The sequence below is a fragment of the Brassica napus genome, chromosome C3 (assembly GCF_020379485.1).
Source record: "Brassica napus cultivar Da-Ae chromosome C3, Da-Ae, whole genome shotgun sequence".
NCBI classification, from domain to species: domain Eukaryota; kingdom Viridiplantae; phylum Streptophyta; class Magnoliopsida; order Brassicales; family Brassicaceae; genus Brassica; species Brassica napus.
Window position 1 is genome coordinate 28,292,187 of NC_063446.1, and position 16,668 is coordinate 28,308,854.

Genomic DNA, 16,668 nt, shown 5'->3' on the forward strand with positions numbered 1-16,668 from the left:
GTTTATTAGAACTATTTTTATATATTTATTAAATATTTTTAATATCTATAAATCTTTTTTTGTGATTGAATTATTTAGGATTTTTTTTAAAAAAAAATAATTCATATATTTCTGTATTTATTTAATATATTTTTTTAATTTACAGGTCTCATGATGATCAGACCTGGCCTCGACAGCATCCTTGAAGGACAAGGACGATCGCATATCTTTGTTGGAGACCCAGATGGCGGCTCAACAGGCGGGCTATGAGGCACAGAGGAGGCTGAACCAGCAAATGATGGAGATGATGCAGAGGATGTACCCGAACGAGGTGTTCCCGGACGTGCCAGGCCCGTAGTTTTTTTTTTTTCCAAAAACTCGGAATTTTTTTATTTTTATTTGTGAAACTTTGAATATTAATTAATATGATTTCAATTTTAATTTTAATTTTATATTTTCGAATTTAAATTTCAAAAATTTTATTTTTTAAAAAAAAATTAATATTCCCTCTGTTCCTGAAAGTAAGATTTTCTAGAGTATGCACGCTTATTAAAAATTTAATAAATGTTTATAATTTAATTTATTTTTTACTTTATTATACACTTTCCAATAACTTTCCACCAATGAAATTTAATCAATTCAAATATTCTCAATTAATGCTCCTCAAAAGTATAAAAAAGTACCTTAACAATATAGAAAATCTATCTTTGTGGAACAAGAAAAAAATCTAAAACATCTTACGTTCGGGAACAGAGGTAGTATTTTTTACATTCCGAGGAAATTAATTATATTTTTTACTCGATCGATCGATGCGTTTTTGGACATATATCCATCTATCGATCTGTTTATAAAAAACGTTCGGAATATACCGAGGGACATCTTCCTCGGAATATACCGAGGGACACCTTTCCTCGGAATATACCGAGGGACATGTTCCTCGGAATATTCCGAGGAAGATGTCCCTCGGTATATTCCGAACGTTTTTTTATAAACGGATCGATCGATGGATATATGTCCAAAAACGCATCGATCGATGAACTTCCGAGGAAATATCCCGACGAAGTTCTCCCTCAGTATATTCCGAGGAGATTTCCGACAAACTAGTGATCCTCGGAATTTCCTCGGAAATTTGTTTCATCGGTATATTCCGAGGAGATTTCGGACAAACTAGTGATCCTCGGAATTTCCTCGGAAATTTGTTTCCTCGGAATTCCGTCGGAAAATTCCGAGGAATTTCCGAGGAAAGAAGAAATTCCGAGGAATTATTTCCGAGGACTTGTTTCGTCGGTATGTCGCCGGAATAACGTTATTCCGACGAAATTCCGACGATTTTTTCCCTCAGTATCCTTGCTGTTTTCTTTGTAGTGTAGGTCATTGTGTTTAACATTTAAAGATAAACCGATATTAATAACCTTTCTTTTCTTTTCTTGACATCTAATAACATTTCTATTTTAAAGAACATTTTATCAAATCTATTTTACAAATTACGAATTCAAATACGAGAAAATATCACATACAAAAGAAAATATAACACAAACAATGCATCTCCTTTTCTTTCAGTGGAAACTTTAGTTTCTATATATATACATATATATCATGTTACGTTATGTTATATTATAGTATATGGTATGGTCATAATTAAGAATATAAACATTTAACACAAAAAGGATTGGTATACACTTGATTGTATGGTTTATGTTGCATTCCGCTTGTGAGACTCACTAAGTTTATATCTCCTTTGGGCCTCAAAGTCTTGTTCTTGGCCAGTTTAATTTGCTTAAAGCTTCAAAGAGAACTTAGAAGAGTTCTTCGAAAGCACATTTATTTCTTATATATTTCCTTAATCTACATATACACTTAGGAAATAAATCCTTTAAGCTCTTAAAACGAACCAGCAAGTAGCTTTCTTAGGTATGATGGAAGATCCGACGATATAATGGTACATTGAGAGTAATTACAAGTGCGACCCAAATTTTGTGGGCTCAATTGCTACTGTGTTAGTGGGCTTCGCTATATTTTTCGCATCATGTTTGCCTTCGGCCACTAAATGTTCAACCTCGTTTATTTTTTTTCTTATTGACTAAAGTTTTTTTTTTTTTAATTCGTGAACACAAATGGAGAATTATGATAACGATAATAATCTCTTATATATTAATTGAGAAACATTACAACTTTTAAGTGTAGTCACGTGTCATCACCAGAATGAAATTCAGAATCCTTAGAAAATATGTTGGTTCAATTAAATATATATTATATTTTTCATTAACTAATCATAAAATTAAAGTGTATAATAACTATTTTCTTTTCTTTCCTTAAATAAAATCTACGGAATTACCAAATATGACTAATTTATATATATGACAATTAATGATTCTAATAATAAAGATTTGATAACAATTTATATCTCATCTATCGTTTTTGTTTAATTTTATATTATTAAAATAAATTAAACAATTACACTAATCATATATTAAATAATGAAGATTTGCTAATAATCTGTATACTTTCTATCATTTTTTAATTATTTCTTATTAAAATAAATTACACAATTACATTAATCATATATTAAAAATTTAGATTTTTTTGTATATGTTGTATTTTGAATTTTTCAAAACGATTATAAATTACTAAAACTGTTAAAAATCTCACATAAACTTTTGTGATCAATGTTTATTTTTTTTCTATAATAAGATACAACGATAATAAAATCATATAAATAAATAATTTGATTTTCATAGGTGTTTATGTGAATATATATATACTTCATATCGTTTAAATTTAATTATACATCATATACGATAGATAAGATTGATTGTTTTGATTTATATATCCTAAAATGATTGTGAATAAACAAGAGCACTCATTTGATTTATATGTGCAAGCCAATTTATTACATAATAGTAACTGGTTTTTTAGTTATTTAATATATAATTATTATTTTATTATTTCATAATATGCAGAAAATATAAAATAAGTAATAAATATAAAATATTTATTCTGTATAAGGCGCATATCTTAACCTAAGTATGTATCTTTTTAATAATTTTGAATCTTAAACATTTTCTAAATCTCAGACCAAAAAAAAAAAAAAAAAAACTCAAAAATCAATATTTATATAGAGCAATAACCAAAATGACACAAAACGAAAAAAAATATCGAAGACAGAAAGGATTGACACATGAACGTTAACTTCTCATAACCATAATTAACTTTTAAATTGCTAAATCATGATATAAAACCGAGCTGACATAGTTTCATTGTAGCCAAATAGTAGACATGAGATTCATCGGCCTAAACGTTAGGTTTTTATGCGATAAATTTTGACCTAAAATATTTTTAAAAATAGACCAGTTCATTAATATACAAATTATGTAAATAACAAAAAAGTTTTTAAAATTTTTGTTTAAAGCCCAAAAATATTAACTCGATCAATAATATAAATTTTTTTTTTCCATACAATTTTTCTTAAATAATTTTCATATAAATTTACCCTGCGTAAGGCACAGGTCTTATCCTAGTCTATTACTAAAGTTTGCTCAAATCTCCTCAAATCACATTTTGTACCTACTAAAGAAACTAAATATCTATGATAATATATACAAATCATTTACGTCGGTCTAGACCAGTTGATCCATCTCTTGATATCAAAAATGTGTTTATTTAAGTGTGGATAGATCGCTTCACAAGTGGATCAAAAGAAAATGCATTGTTTATTTCGTTATACGTTAAATAATATTATCCTCAAAATCTTAAATCAATCATTTGATTATCTTTGGTTATCAGAACTGAACTTGTCGGTAACATTGTGGCTAAAAAAAACTTATCTTAAACAAAGAGGAGTATATATTAAATAGTTTGTTGTTGTCATAAACGAAAATTTCCGGTAAAGATAATATAAAATAAAAGCTTATATATAGTAAATTTTCAAATACGAATTCAAACGTACGTTCCACCACAATTCTCTCTGGTCTTTCAAATATCTCAAAATACCCAAAACAAAAGTTCCTCATCTCTGTTTTGTGTGGATGACTCGTCGGTGTTCGCATTTTAGCAACAATGGACACAACTCTCGCACGTGTCCGACGCGTGGGAGTGGCACGTGCGGTGGACTCGGAGGATCGTCTTCCTCCGCCGTGAAGCTATTCGGCGTGAGGTTAACGGATGGGTCAATTATTAAGAAGAGTGCGAGTATGGGTAATCTCTCTGCATTGGCCGTGCACCATCGTGTGTCTCCGTCGTTTCCTTTAGCGACGGGCATTCACAGCGACTCGCCGTTATCGGATCACGCGCGGTACTCGAATCAAGATAACGAAGGGTACTTATCCGATGATCCAGCTCGTGGTTTCGGGCCTATCCACCATTGTGTGGAGAGGAAGAGACGTAAAGCTGTTATCCATGTTTGTGTGAGTTTATGATGTTCAAACCGGTATCGGTTTACTACTGAAATTGACTGTGTCGTACCACCAGTTTAGTGAAGTTGTTTGTGTGAAAGCATCATCTCATTTGAACTTGAGTCCATGGTTATGTGTGAGAGTTTATGGCGTGGAAATTGATATCGGTTTACTGCTGAAATTGATTGGGTCATACCACCGGTTTAGTGAAGTTGTTTGTGGGAAAGCATCACTCATTTTGTGTACCATGTTGTTGAGCATGGAGTCTATGGTTATATGTGCTTAAGCGTTATTGGTGATGTAATTTGACATGTTTAAGTGGGGTTTACAGGTGTTCCTTGGACCGAGGAGGAGCACAGACTATTCTTAGTGGGTCTTCGGAAGCTAGGTAAAGGAGATTGACGTGGTATATCAAGAAACTATGTAATGTCAAGAACTCCTACACAAGTGGCTAGCCATGCTCAAAAGTATTTCATCCGCCATACTTGTTCCAGCCGCAGGAAAAGACGTTCTAGCTTATTTGACATGGTTAGTTAGCATCATCTGTTAGTGATAAAGGGCCGGGCCTGAGATCTATGGGCATGAAACGATTACCGTATAAAAGCTGGATCATGATCCATGTATCTATATGTTGTAGATAGTTTGGGACCGGAAGACCTATATATATATATATTGAACATTTAAAATTTGGGAGCTAAGATGAATGTTTTATCCGGCTGGAAAAGAGCGATGGAAATACTTGGTAACTTGTATTGAATATCTCCTCTGTTCTGCTTTCTTTAGGTAACGGATTCATCACCAACACAGGAAGACACTTCCTCTCCAAGCAAGGAGCTCAAAAACAAAACCTACCTTCCTTCACTAGAGCTCTCACTCAATAATACTACAGAATCTGAAGTGGTCACAGCCACGGCGCCACCACCACAGGGGGAACTTGTGGAAGCCATAGAACCATCAAACGGTCTTTCACCAATGCTAGTACCAGGCGGTTACTTTCCTCCTTGTTTCCCAGTCACTTGCACGATTTGGCTCCCTGCGAGTTCCACTTCACTTCAAGGAACAGGCATTCCTTGGAAGCTGAGACTTCTTGTCAGCAGCGTCAGGTTATAAAACCAAAATCTGGATTTTCTAAAGAACGTGTGAACATGGACAAGCTGGCCGGTATGTCTCAGCTTAGCATAGGAATGATTACAAGACATGAAACCGAGACGTCCCACTCTCCATGCCCGCTATCTCTGAAGCTTATAGGAGAGCCCTCAAGGCCATTTGCGTTTCACTCAAATGGCTCGGTTAATAGTTCGGATTTGAGTAAAGGCAACAGTGCGATTCAGGCCATCTGAAAATTCTTGTTGGTGATTCAATATCGGATTAGGAAGGTCCTGAGTCCTGACCAGATTAAACCAGAGCATGTTGTTGGTTCTAGGAGGAAACAAACCAAGACATAAGCCATTAGAGTTCAACGTACTTACAAAGAAAGAACATATCAAACTGTAACGACTAACGTTAGAGTTACCATTCACCAAATAGTCACACAGCGTCACGTCATACTTGCATAAAATAGTCACACAGCGTCACGCCATCTTTAACGCAGGATCTAATGCGTTTTTTAAAGAGTGGACCCCACACTTTTCATAAAAACCGGCTTCAAATGTCGCGAAATAAGAAACGGGTTTGGTCCGTTTGTTACACTATTTCGCGGGCTCCACGATACGTGGCGGCCCGCGATTGGTTCCATTTTAAATTTTTTTTTTTTAATCAGATAAAAAAAAAAAAAAAAAAAAAAATTTAGAAACCCAAACGGGTTTTACCCGATAATCATGCTCTAATACTACTCTTTTTAATGTCTCTTCATGTTTTTTTATTATTATTTAGAGATTCGACAATAAGAAATGTTACAAATCAGATATTAGAGCATCATTATCCAGAGTTTTTTAGGACTATTTAAGAAACAGTTTCTTAACTTTCTAGTTAAAAATTAAAAAACAGTTTCTTACATTCTCCTAAGAACCCAGTCCTAAGAAACCCTGGATAATAATGCTCTTAAATGTTTTCCGTCAACTAGTTCTACTGTTGAATGTTCTAGTCGAACATTAAAATGGATATCTATAATTAGGTCTGGGCATTCGGATACCCGTTGGCGTTCGGGTCGGGTATTTCGGATTTCGTTTTTTTATATATCACCTCATAGGTTCCATTCTAGTAATTTAGGATCGGATATAACACCTCGGGTTCGGATCGGTTTTGTATCACATTTGAAAACCCATAAAGTATCCATATATTATTTGGGTTCGGGTTTTTTTGGATCGGTTTGGGTTATACTGAAGTAAAAGACAAAAAAAAAACAATAAATCAAAAGAAACACATAACTGAATATGTGAAACTAAATACAAAGGTTTTTAAAGCAGAAAATAGCAACATCCTAAAATGCATCAATACTGAAAATAGCAACATTTAAAAGTTTTGAAACTGAAGACTTAAAAGAAACAACAAACATAAACTGAAAGACACACGTAAATGAGAGAAATTGGAACAATTTTGAGCTTAGGAGTACTTGACAATCATGATGTGGAACGTACTACTCCTGCCAAAGAAAAACGTAAATGTTAAGCTAAAAACAAACTGAAACAGAAGCAAATCATTATAAACCAAAGGGTGTTTAGTGCAATACCTTAGAAACGAAGAGGCTCTTGATGTCTTATAGCAAATTCTGATGCAAGACATAACAAATCAAATCAGTAAAGAAACAAAATTTAAATCTAAAAGTTACAAGATAGATGACATACCTCTCTCAATCTTTTATTGTTCTTCAATGTCTTCAATGATTGCTGCATTAGTAAGCACTCTTGATTCGCAAGAAATGTCTTGCTTAAGCCATTGTTCAGTACACATCAATACCTCAATCATGAAGTGAGTAAGGCAGCTTCGAGATGGGCTTATGATCCTTCCACCCATACTGAAGGCACTCTCGGATGCAACAGAAGAAACCTGCATTGCGAGGATATCCTTTGCAATCCATGACAAAATTGGGAACTTGGTACAATTTCGCTTCCAAAACGAGAGCACATCATATCCGGATTCTCAACTCCTTCTTTCAAGTATATATCCAGCTCATCCCGATTATCTTTTACTCCAATCTCATTAAGCATCTCCTCGTACCTTCGGCCAATTTGCTTGTAACCTAAACCATCATCATGTAAATCCGTACCAATCATGCTCAGTTCTCGACTACAAGGAGTGGATCCACTGTTGTTAGTTTTAGCTTCATCAGATTTCCCACTGGCTTCCTTCCCATATCTTGCACCATACTCTTTAAATAAACTGCGCAAAACAGACATCACTGAATCATACATTGCTTTCCATTCCAAACTGTCTTTCTCGTAGAGCTCATCAAAACACAAGCGTGCCAGCACCATCTTCTTTGTTGGATCAAAAACTGTTGCCACAATTTACATCTTGTTGATGTTCTTCAGCCCATCCCAGTACTTGTCAAACTTTTTGAATATCTCCTCAGCCTTATCCTTCAGCTCATGATCTGTGCTTTCACTTAACGCCAGAAGGTTGGTGGCTATGTTCACAATCTCCTCGTAACACTTATGAGCATTGAGAGATGTTGACGCAGACACAACTAGTGTAGAGTTGTAGAAGATCACCAAGAAACGACCTAGTCTTTCGATTGCTTTCCAGTCAGCGTATTGAGGAGGTCCCGCTCTCTTCTTTCCTTTATCCCCCACTTCCATAAAATAATTGTTGTAGATTTTATCCTCTGTCTCCATCTTGTCAAACGCAACTCTAAACTTCAAAGTTGTACTCAACATCAGGTAAGTGGAGTTCCACCTAGTAGTAACATCTAAAGGCAAGCTTCCCCTAGTCATTCTACCAGATTCTACTTTCTGCTCAAAGGATATCAACCTATTTCCTGAACCTCTAACATAGACTACAGCATTACGGACTGCATCCACACTCTCATTAGCATCAGTCAATCCGTCCTTCACAAACAAGTTGATGATGTGTGCACTACATCTCATATGCAACCATTCTCCATCTAAAACTAGTGCATCATCAGACACTAAAGAGAACTGACCATGAAATCTTCTCAAGGCGGATGAATTAGCAGTTGCATTGTCAACAGTTACGCAAAATATTTTCTCAATTCCCCAATCAGCCAAGACATCTAAAAGAACCCTAGAGATTGTCTGACCTTTGTGATCACTAACAAGTTTGAACCCTATGATAAGCTTCTTCAGTCGCCAACACTCATCAATGTAATGCGCAGTCACCACCATGTAACTTGCCCCTGTGAACAATAATAAGCATGCCAACACGTTAGCTATAAGCACCCAAATATCAGTACATACTCATTTAATTTAAGATTCAAAATGCTTACGGGTTATTTTAGCCTCCCAAATATCAGTAGTCAGAGATACTCTTTGCTTGTTTGCTTCAAACCACTTTTTCATAGCAGCCTTCCTCTGCAAGTACATCTTTACAATCTCCCTTGTTGAGGTTCTCCGTGACACAGGTTTGTCTAATTTCATCTGCACAGATAAAAAAAATTTTATATAAAAGAAGTCAAAACTAGTCCAATAAACTAAAGAATTAAACAAGTAGATACCTTGTTACAGAAGTGTTTCCAAGCCACACTTTCTATCCAACATAATGGTAACTCCCCTATCACCATCATCTCATTCGTTTCTTCTTTGAAAGTTTCTTCACTGACTTTTGCAGACATCACATTCCCTTCTTCAGCTATGACTTGCTGAGTTGAACTTTGGCCATCTGAATATGAGTAGAACTGTTTGCATATGCTGATATGCTTCAGCAAGTTTGAAGTTCCCGATTTTTTTTTACAACAAAACTTCTTCTTTCAGTAATGACAAATACATTTGTCACGGTTCTCCTTCGTCCTTGTGTAACGGTTCCAGATTTTGGACCTTGGAGGAAGAATCCTGGGAGCTTTATTGGCTCCATTGGCTGTAGGAGATTCTTTACGTTTGCCTCTACTATCTGGAATAGTCAATTCTTGTTCTTCTTCGTCCTCTACATCTTTGTTGTTGTCAAACGAAACTTGGTTTGGAGTTGATGAAGAATCCATCTGTGACAAGTTAAATGGAACCATTATCAGACAATTATCCATCTCAGACAAGTCAAATTGAAGTTGGAACACTAAACAATCATCACGGACACAAAATGGTTAAATAGAACCGTAAACCATCATCAACTACACGAAACCCTACATAACCCTTAAATCGCAAAACAGAACAAGTTGGAGACATACCTGAGATCGATTTCGAGAAATCGCAGATGGTGGAGATAGAGAGACTTCCCAATTTTGGTTTTGAAACATGAGTCCCTTCGATCAACTATCTTTGATTTTATATGGAATTAGGGTTTTCTCAAGATTAAGAAGACGAGGAATCGCCTAGCGTGAGAAAACAAAACTTGGAAACATAAACAATTAATGTTACGCGTGTTTTGGTTTGAAGGAGAGTATATACATGTATATTACTATATGTATACATAAGTCTGGTTATTTCGGGATACCTATTTGATTTCGGATTAAACCGAACCGACCCCGATAACCGAAATATCGCCAAATCAAAACCGATCGGGTATCTCCCAAAATATCAAACCAAACTGATATCCATTTTTCGGGTCGGGTTCGGGTTTCGGATATTATGCCCATGCCTATCTATCTATAATAATAAAGGAGATTTTCTCCCTTTTCCTTGTGTCACCTCATCGTATAGGATAAGGCATTTTAGGACACGTGTACACTGTTTGAAATTTTTTTTCAAAATTGTGTTTTCAATTCGTTTTGACTTTGACTAATGGCCTTCAGCGTTAAGTTTGGCCCACTAACCCAATACGAAAAGTTAGGATTACCTTTCAAGAAACAAACTGGGCAGAGATGAATCCACGCCTCTTGCCTCTGTCGTTTCGTTTCACCTCCCACAAATTTGTTTTTTTGCAAAACGGTTGTCGTTATGGCAATCAATCATCAATTATCCCTAGGGATGTTAATACGGGCTCAACCTAACAGGGTTAGCCCTAACCCTGCAAACTCATTTGTAACCCTAACCCGGGTTTAAACAGGGTTGGCCCTAATAGGACCAGGGTTTAAATTCTAACCCTTTTATTTTGATTCACACAACTATTATACAATATTTAATAATGTTTTTCACCAAAAAAAACTTAGAGTCGAGTTTTCTCGCCTAAAACTAAACAACGAAATTTTCCGTCAAAACCGTAAAATCGAGTTTTCAACAAAAACAACAAAATCGAGTTTTCTCTCCAAAAAGGCAAAATAGAGTTTTTCGTCAAAACTTCAAAATCGAGTTTTCCCGCCAAAAATCAAAATCGGTTTTGCGGTTTTGGCGAAAAAACTCGATTTTGCGGTTTCGGCGGGAAAACTCGATTTTGCGGTTTGGGCGGGAAAACCCGATTTGCCGGTTTCGGCGGAAAACTCGTTTTTGATGTTTCGGCGGGAAAACGCAATTTTGTAGTTTTGGCGGAAAAACTCGATTTGCCGGTTTCGGAGGGAAAACTCGTTTTTGCGGTTTTGGCGGGAAAACTCGATTTTGCGGTTTTGGCGGAAAAACTCGATTTTGCGGTTTTGAGGGGAAAAACTAGATTTTGCGGTTTCGGCGGAAAAGTTTATTTTGCTGTTTCGGCGGGAAAACTCGATTTTACAGTTTTGGCGGGAAAACTCGATTTGCCGGTTTTGACAGGAAAACTCGATTTTACGGTTTTTGCGGGAAAACTCAATTTTGCGGTTTTGGCGGGAAAACTTGATTTTGTGGTTTTGGTGGAAAAACTCAAATTAGGTTTTGGCGGAAAAAACACAATTTTTGTTTTTTGACGGAAAAACTTTATTCTTAGTTTTGGAGCAAAAACTCAATTTTGCGATTTTGGGAGGAAAACTTTTGATTTGATGCTCAACAAATTGGCGGAAAGAATCATATCATATCTTAATTTTTCTAGTTTTATCTTTAAAATTTAAGAACAAAAATAAATGAAATATTTTTTTTCAATTAAATGAGTTAACCCTGGTACCAACCCTAACCCTTGATTATAATAGGATTAAAATAGGGTTGGGTTTATAATAAACAAAAGAGGGTTGAGCCCTAACCCTGTAATTAACATCCCTAATTATCCCCACTACTTTTGCTTCATTGCTTTTTTACTTCGTTTTCATCGTCGCTCATGCCGATATATGGAGTCGTTTTGCGAGGCTTCACCGAGAATCCAGCTCTCGATTCTTAATTAGAAAACCTAAATCGTTTTAAGTGAGCTCCGAGGATGGCAAATCAACAGTTCAATTTATTTGAGCTCAAGGCTGGCCTCTGCAGGCATAGTGTTGTCAGGAGACTTTTCCAGTTCTGGAAAGCTCAAAATGTGAAGAGTTGATGGGCTTCATCTGGTACTGCTAGAAAGGAAGGTAACGAATATTGGTCTTCATTTTGCTTTATTAGCATGTACTCATTCCGGAAGAAGGTGATTACGTGCTCTGTAGAATGGTTCGCAGTCCACTTTGATTCATCTCTGAATCAGTGTCCATCGGCTCAATACTTTCAGAAACATTTTGAAGCAAGGCAGGCTGTATGATCTAAGTGGGTTTGATGTAACAAAGACCAACCAAAGCTTTTGCCGTTCAGACTCCCCTGTATCAATCAATTCGTTTTACAGACACAGACAAAATTTCATGAGTTTCCTGAGAACAATGGAACTCTTCAGGTTCCGGGATTACGATCATCCAATGTTGTTGGCTAACACAAACACTGACTTGCAAGGTGATTCATTATTTTCCCCATTCATACCAATCATGTAGTATGCCTAAATGTCCATTTTAAATGCCTGCAGATATTGTTGGTGACCTGTTTTGGAATTAAACTACCTACAATGAAGAAACCCATTAAACGGAGAGTATTAAGGCAACAATACGCATTCTAAGGTCTGCCCACCTACTCTCTTCTATGTTGTTAGGCTACTAACGAGAAAGGATGGTTTACGTTTTAAAACTGAGTTATTAATCTACTCTTTCATCGCGCAGGGAGGCAAACGTTTGTCTTAGTATTTTTGACAATCTTGCTATGCAACTCCTTGATAAGTTGGGTTATCCATAGGGATGTTAACTACAGGGTTAGGGCTCAACCCTCTTTTGTTTATTATAAGCTCAGTCATATTTTAACCAAGCCCTATTTTAACCCTATTATAATCAAGAGTTAGGGCTGGTACCAGGGTTAGTTCATTTAATTGAAAAAAATATTTCATTTATTTTTGTTTTTAAATTTTAAAGATAAAACTAGAAAAATTAAGATATGATATGATTCTTTTCTCCAATTTGTTGAGCATCAAAATCAAAAGTTTTCATGCCAAAATCGCAAAAACGAGTTTTTGCGACACAACTAAGAATAAAGTTTTTCCGTCAAAAACAAAAATTGTGTTTTTTTCCGCAAAAACCTAATTTGAGTTTTTCCACCAAAACCACAAAATCAAGTTTTCCCGCCAAAACCGCAAAATCGAGTTTTCCGCCGAAACCGGCAAATAGGGTTTTCCCGCCGAAACCGCAAAATCGAGTTTTTCCGCCGAAACCGCAAAATCGAGTTTTCCCGCCAAAACTACAAAATCGTGTTTTTCCGCCGAAACAGTAAAAAAGAGTTTTCCGCCGAAACCGACAAATCGGGTTTTCCCGCCGAAACCAAAATCGAGTTTTTCCGCCGAAACCGCAAAATCGAGTTTTTCCGCCAAAACTAAAACCGCAATATCGAGTTTTTCCGCCAAAACCGGCAAATAGAGTTTTTCCGCCAAAACCGTGAAATTGAGTTTTACGGGTTTCCAGAAAAACTTAATTTTACATTTTCACGGGAAAACTCGATTTTGAGGTTTTGGCGAAAAACTCGATTTTGAGGTTTTGGCGAAAAACTCGATTTTGATTTTTTGGCGGGAAAACTCGATTTTGAAGTTTTGACGAAAAACTCGATTTTGAAGTTTTGACGAAAAACTCGATTTTGCGTTTTTGGAAGGAAAACTCGATTTTGTTGTTTTGGTTGAAAACTCGATTTTCCGGTTTCGACGGAAAATTTTGTTGTTTAGTTTTTGGCGAGAAAACTCGACTTTAAGTTTTTTTGGTGAAAAACATTATTATAAAATATTGTATAATAGTTGTGTGAATCAAAATAAAAAGGTTAGAATTTAAACCCTAGTTCTATTAGGACCAACCCTGTTTAAAAAATGAGCGTTAGAGTTACAAATGGGTTTGCAGGGTTAGGGCTAACCCTATTAGGTTGAGCCCATATTAACATCTCACGGGTTATTGCAGCTACCAATATCAATCCAAAATTGGTTAGACGTATGCATGTCCCGGATTAGTAATATGATTTACAGTTTTACATACTAAAATTTTAACCTTATTGCAGGGTTTCTTTTCCTAAACCCAGCCTCAGTAACCCTTTTCTACTTTTCCGGTAAGTGTGAGGCCAACACAAGTTGCGTCAAGGGGTAAGAGTTTATGCATTTAACATTTTTGTCATTTTTGTAAAGGTCCTATTATGTTTAGACCCATCGTTTTTCCTTTTATTCATGTTGGTGAACATTGATGAGGGTTTCTTCCTCTTCACCCAAAAAATTTACAGTTGTCAAGAAGTTAGAATCATTGACTGTTTAGGAACTGAATTCATTTGTCCTCAACTCCCCTCCGCAGGTAAACCTTTGTAATGAAACCCATCCTGCTTACTAGCTTCCTCTGTCACACTACTGTTGCTGTCAATACCACTTGAAATCACTGCAGAAGTGCAGGTTGAAGACCTCCCATGAGAAAGGGGTATGGTCCGTGTCCGGCTGTAAGAGACGACATTCCTTTCGAGGAGTCTCGTGTTGAAGATTGTGGACCTCTGCAAAGAAGCCACGTAATGGTTGAACTCCTGAAGATCGAAGTGAAAGTTGGAGTTCTGGTTTCACAACTGCTTCTTTTACCTTTAATTCCCAGCGTTTAATAAGTTGTCACTGAACTATATTGCAATGTTTTCTGCTCATTTTTTGTTTTTTTTTATAAATCAGCCTTACTAATTTCTCGACTGCAAGGCAGTATTTTAAACCCTTATTAAATTGTTATAATGTTATGAATATTAGTGCCAATTATTTCATATAATGTTTCAATTAAGCACTAGGTTTGCCTGGAATATTATTCTTATTTCCTTTTGACAACCTTCATTTTTCAGGTCCATGTAACATTTTCTTATTTCCTTTTGACAACCTTCATTTGTCAGGTCCATGCAACATTTTCTTTATTCCTTTAAGATTGTCGCACTTAGGGCAAAACAATGTCATCTATATTAATGTCAAATCCTTTACACATAGTTTTCAGGCATTTTTACTGGCTTTGAGGTAAAACGTGGTATTTAAAATTCTGCTTGGAAGATTGAAAACCAAAATAGATTAGTTTGCAATTTATGTTACTATGACAAACAAATGAGGAAATTTTCACACTTCTAATAGCCCCACTCTTCCCATTTAAAAATAAGTAACTTCAAAATAAACTAATAAAGTAATACACTACGGTCGCTAGCCACTATCAAAAGGATCGGAAAAAAATATTTTCTCTTTCAACATATTTTCATCTCCATATTCTTAAACAAATTTTTTTTACTAAAACCACAAAATAAATTGTAAATTTATTTAAAAATAAAACATACGAACCCGGCGCGTAGCGCCGGAAAACTACTAGTAAGAGAAATAAAATTAAGAAAATAAAAGAGAAGAGTATTGGTTCTTTGGTGTTGAGCTGCTTTCAATAATGGCAAAGCCAAAAATCAGATCAAGAATGAGTAGGAGGAGATAGAAAGAGAATCAATGCTGCTTGAGAATAATTTCACACAAAAAAATAGTCGAATTTAATTTGTAAATGATTGCAATTCTGCCCCCAATAATATTCCAAATTTCCAAACAAGCAACTCTCTAATTCTTGTTTTTTTTTTTTTGAGCAACGTCACTCTCTAATTCTAAAATAGTAAAATTATGCCAACATTTCCCTAAATGTGTATTCACACTCTTTTAACTATGTTCCTTTCTTGTGCTTTCAATGTACCGCCTCTATCGTTTCTCGAACGACCAGTACATAGTTTATATTCGTTTTCCCTTTTTAATAAGTTGATGTTCTGAATGGATCCAACCTATAGTAATCACGGGTGTGTCGTCAATTATATATGTAGAAGCGTTTGATGCTGCACGAGCACATGCCACTACAGTCATATGCTGTGCAAACCCTTATGTCTATGCGATTCAACAAACTGTATTCTTTCAACCAAAAAAAAAAATCAATAGATGCATATATGAGTCCGTCACCTCTTAGAAGGTACTTTTGGTTTAGTTGGATCTCCTCTTTCGAACCATAATTAATAGATGCATTCATGAGTTCATGTTAATTAAGTACTAAATTATGCAAGTACATATGCTATCCAAGAATCAAACTGCATATGATATCAACGGCATAACAATATTGGGGGATATCAAGAACAAGAAGGAAACAATATTTTTTTAAATGCCGAGCTTTTAAGTATGATTGTAGCCTCTAAGTATATGCCGGCCAACTCTGGTAACTAACACAGTAGTCAAACTTCCGATTGCACTTTAATTATCGCAGTGACCATCATGCTCGCACCATTTACATTTATACTTAGTGATTGTTTTGCTTTAACTTTCAACTTAGGCAAAAAAAACATGAATCTGATCTGTAAAAATAGTACTGAAACCGAAACTGGTTAAATATCTGAATGTGTTCAAAAATTTAGTATCAATAAAACCGGAACTGAATCCAATCCGAACTAAAATATTTTAAGTATCAGAATATATCTGAATCAGATTTATATACTTAAATATATATAAGTTATGTTGGATTTAATATCCAAAAAATATTCAGAATATATAATATATTTTTAAATTTTCCAAAATATTTAAAAATATATACTAATGGTGAATAGTAAATATCTAGAATTGTTACGCAATACTCAAAACACCAAAAATACTTAAAATATCCAATGATTATCAATCCAAATATTCAATCCAAACCAAATTTTATATGAAACTTAGGTATTTTGACATAGATTATTCAAATTTATGTTATATATTATTTTATTTTTAAATTTTGAAAAATTTAAGGTATATATAAATTTAAAATTTTTAAAAATAATTTAAATGGGTTATCCGAACCCAAACCAAACTTTCAAAAATCTGAACCGAATCCGAACCAAAATTTATAAATATTCGAATAAGACTAGAATTTTTAACTCCAAAAACTTGAAAT

General features: G+C 35.0%; 1 long non-coding RNA gene and 1 pseudogene across 1 annotated transcript; both read left to right on the forward strand.

Moving 5' to 3' along the window:
- Positions 1–3,095: 3,095 nt before the first annotated feature.
- LOC106356381 lies at positions 3,096–6,032 on the forward strand (annotated as a pseudogene).
- A 5,164-nt stretch (positions 6,033–11,196) lies between these two features.
- On the forward strand, positions 11,197–16,353 carry LOC125584519. Its single transcript, XR_007321434.1, has 5 exons — positions 11,197–11,808; positions 11,884–12,160; positions 12,231–12,321; positions 12,421–12,509; positions 13,787–16,353. It is a non-coding gene; the product is annotated as an uncharacterized LOC125584519 (long non-coding RNA).
- The last annotated feature ends 315 nt before the right edge of the window (positions 16,354–16,668 follow it).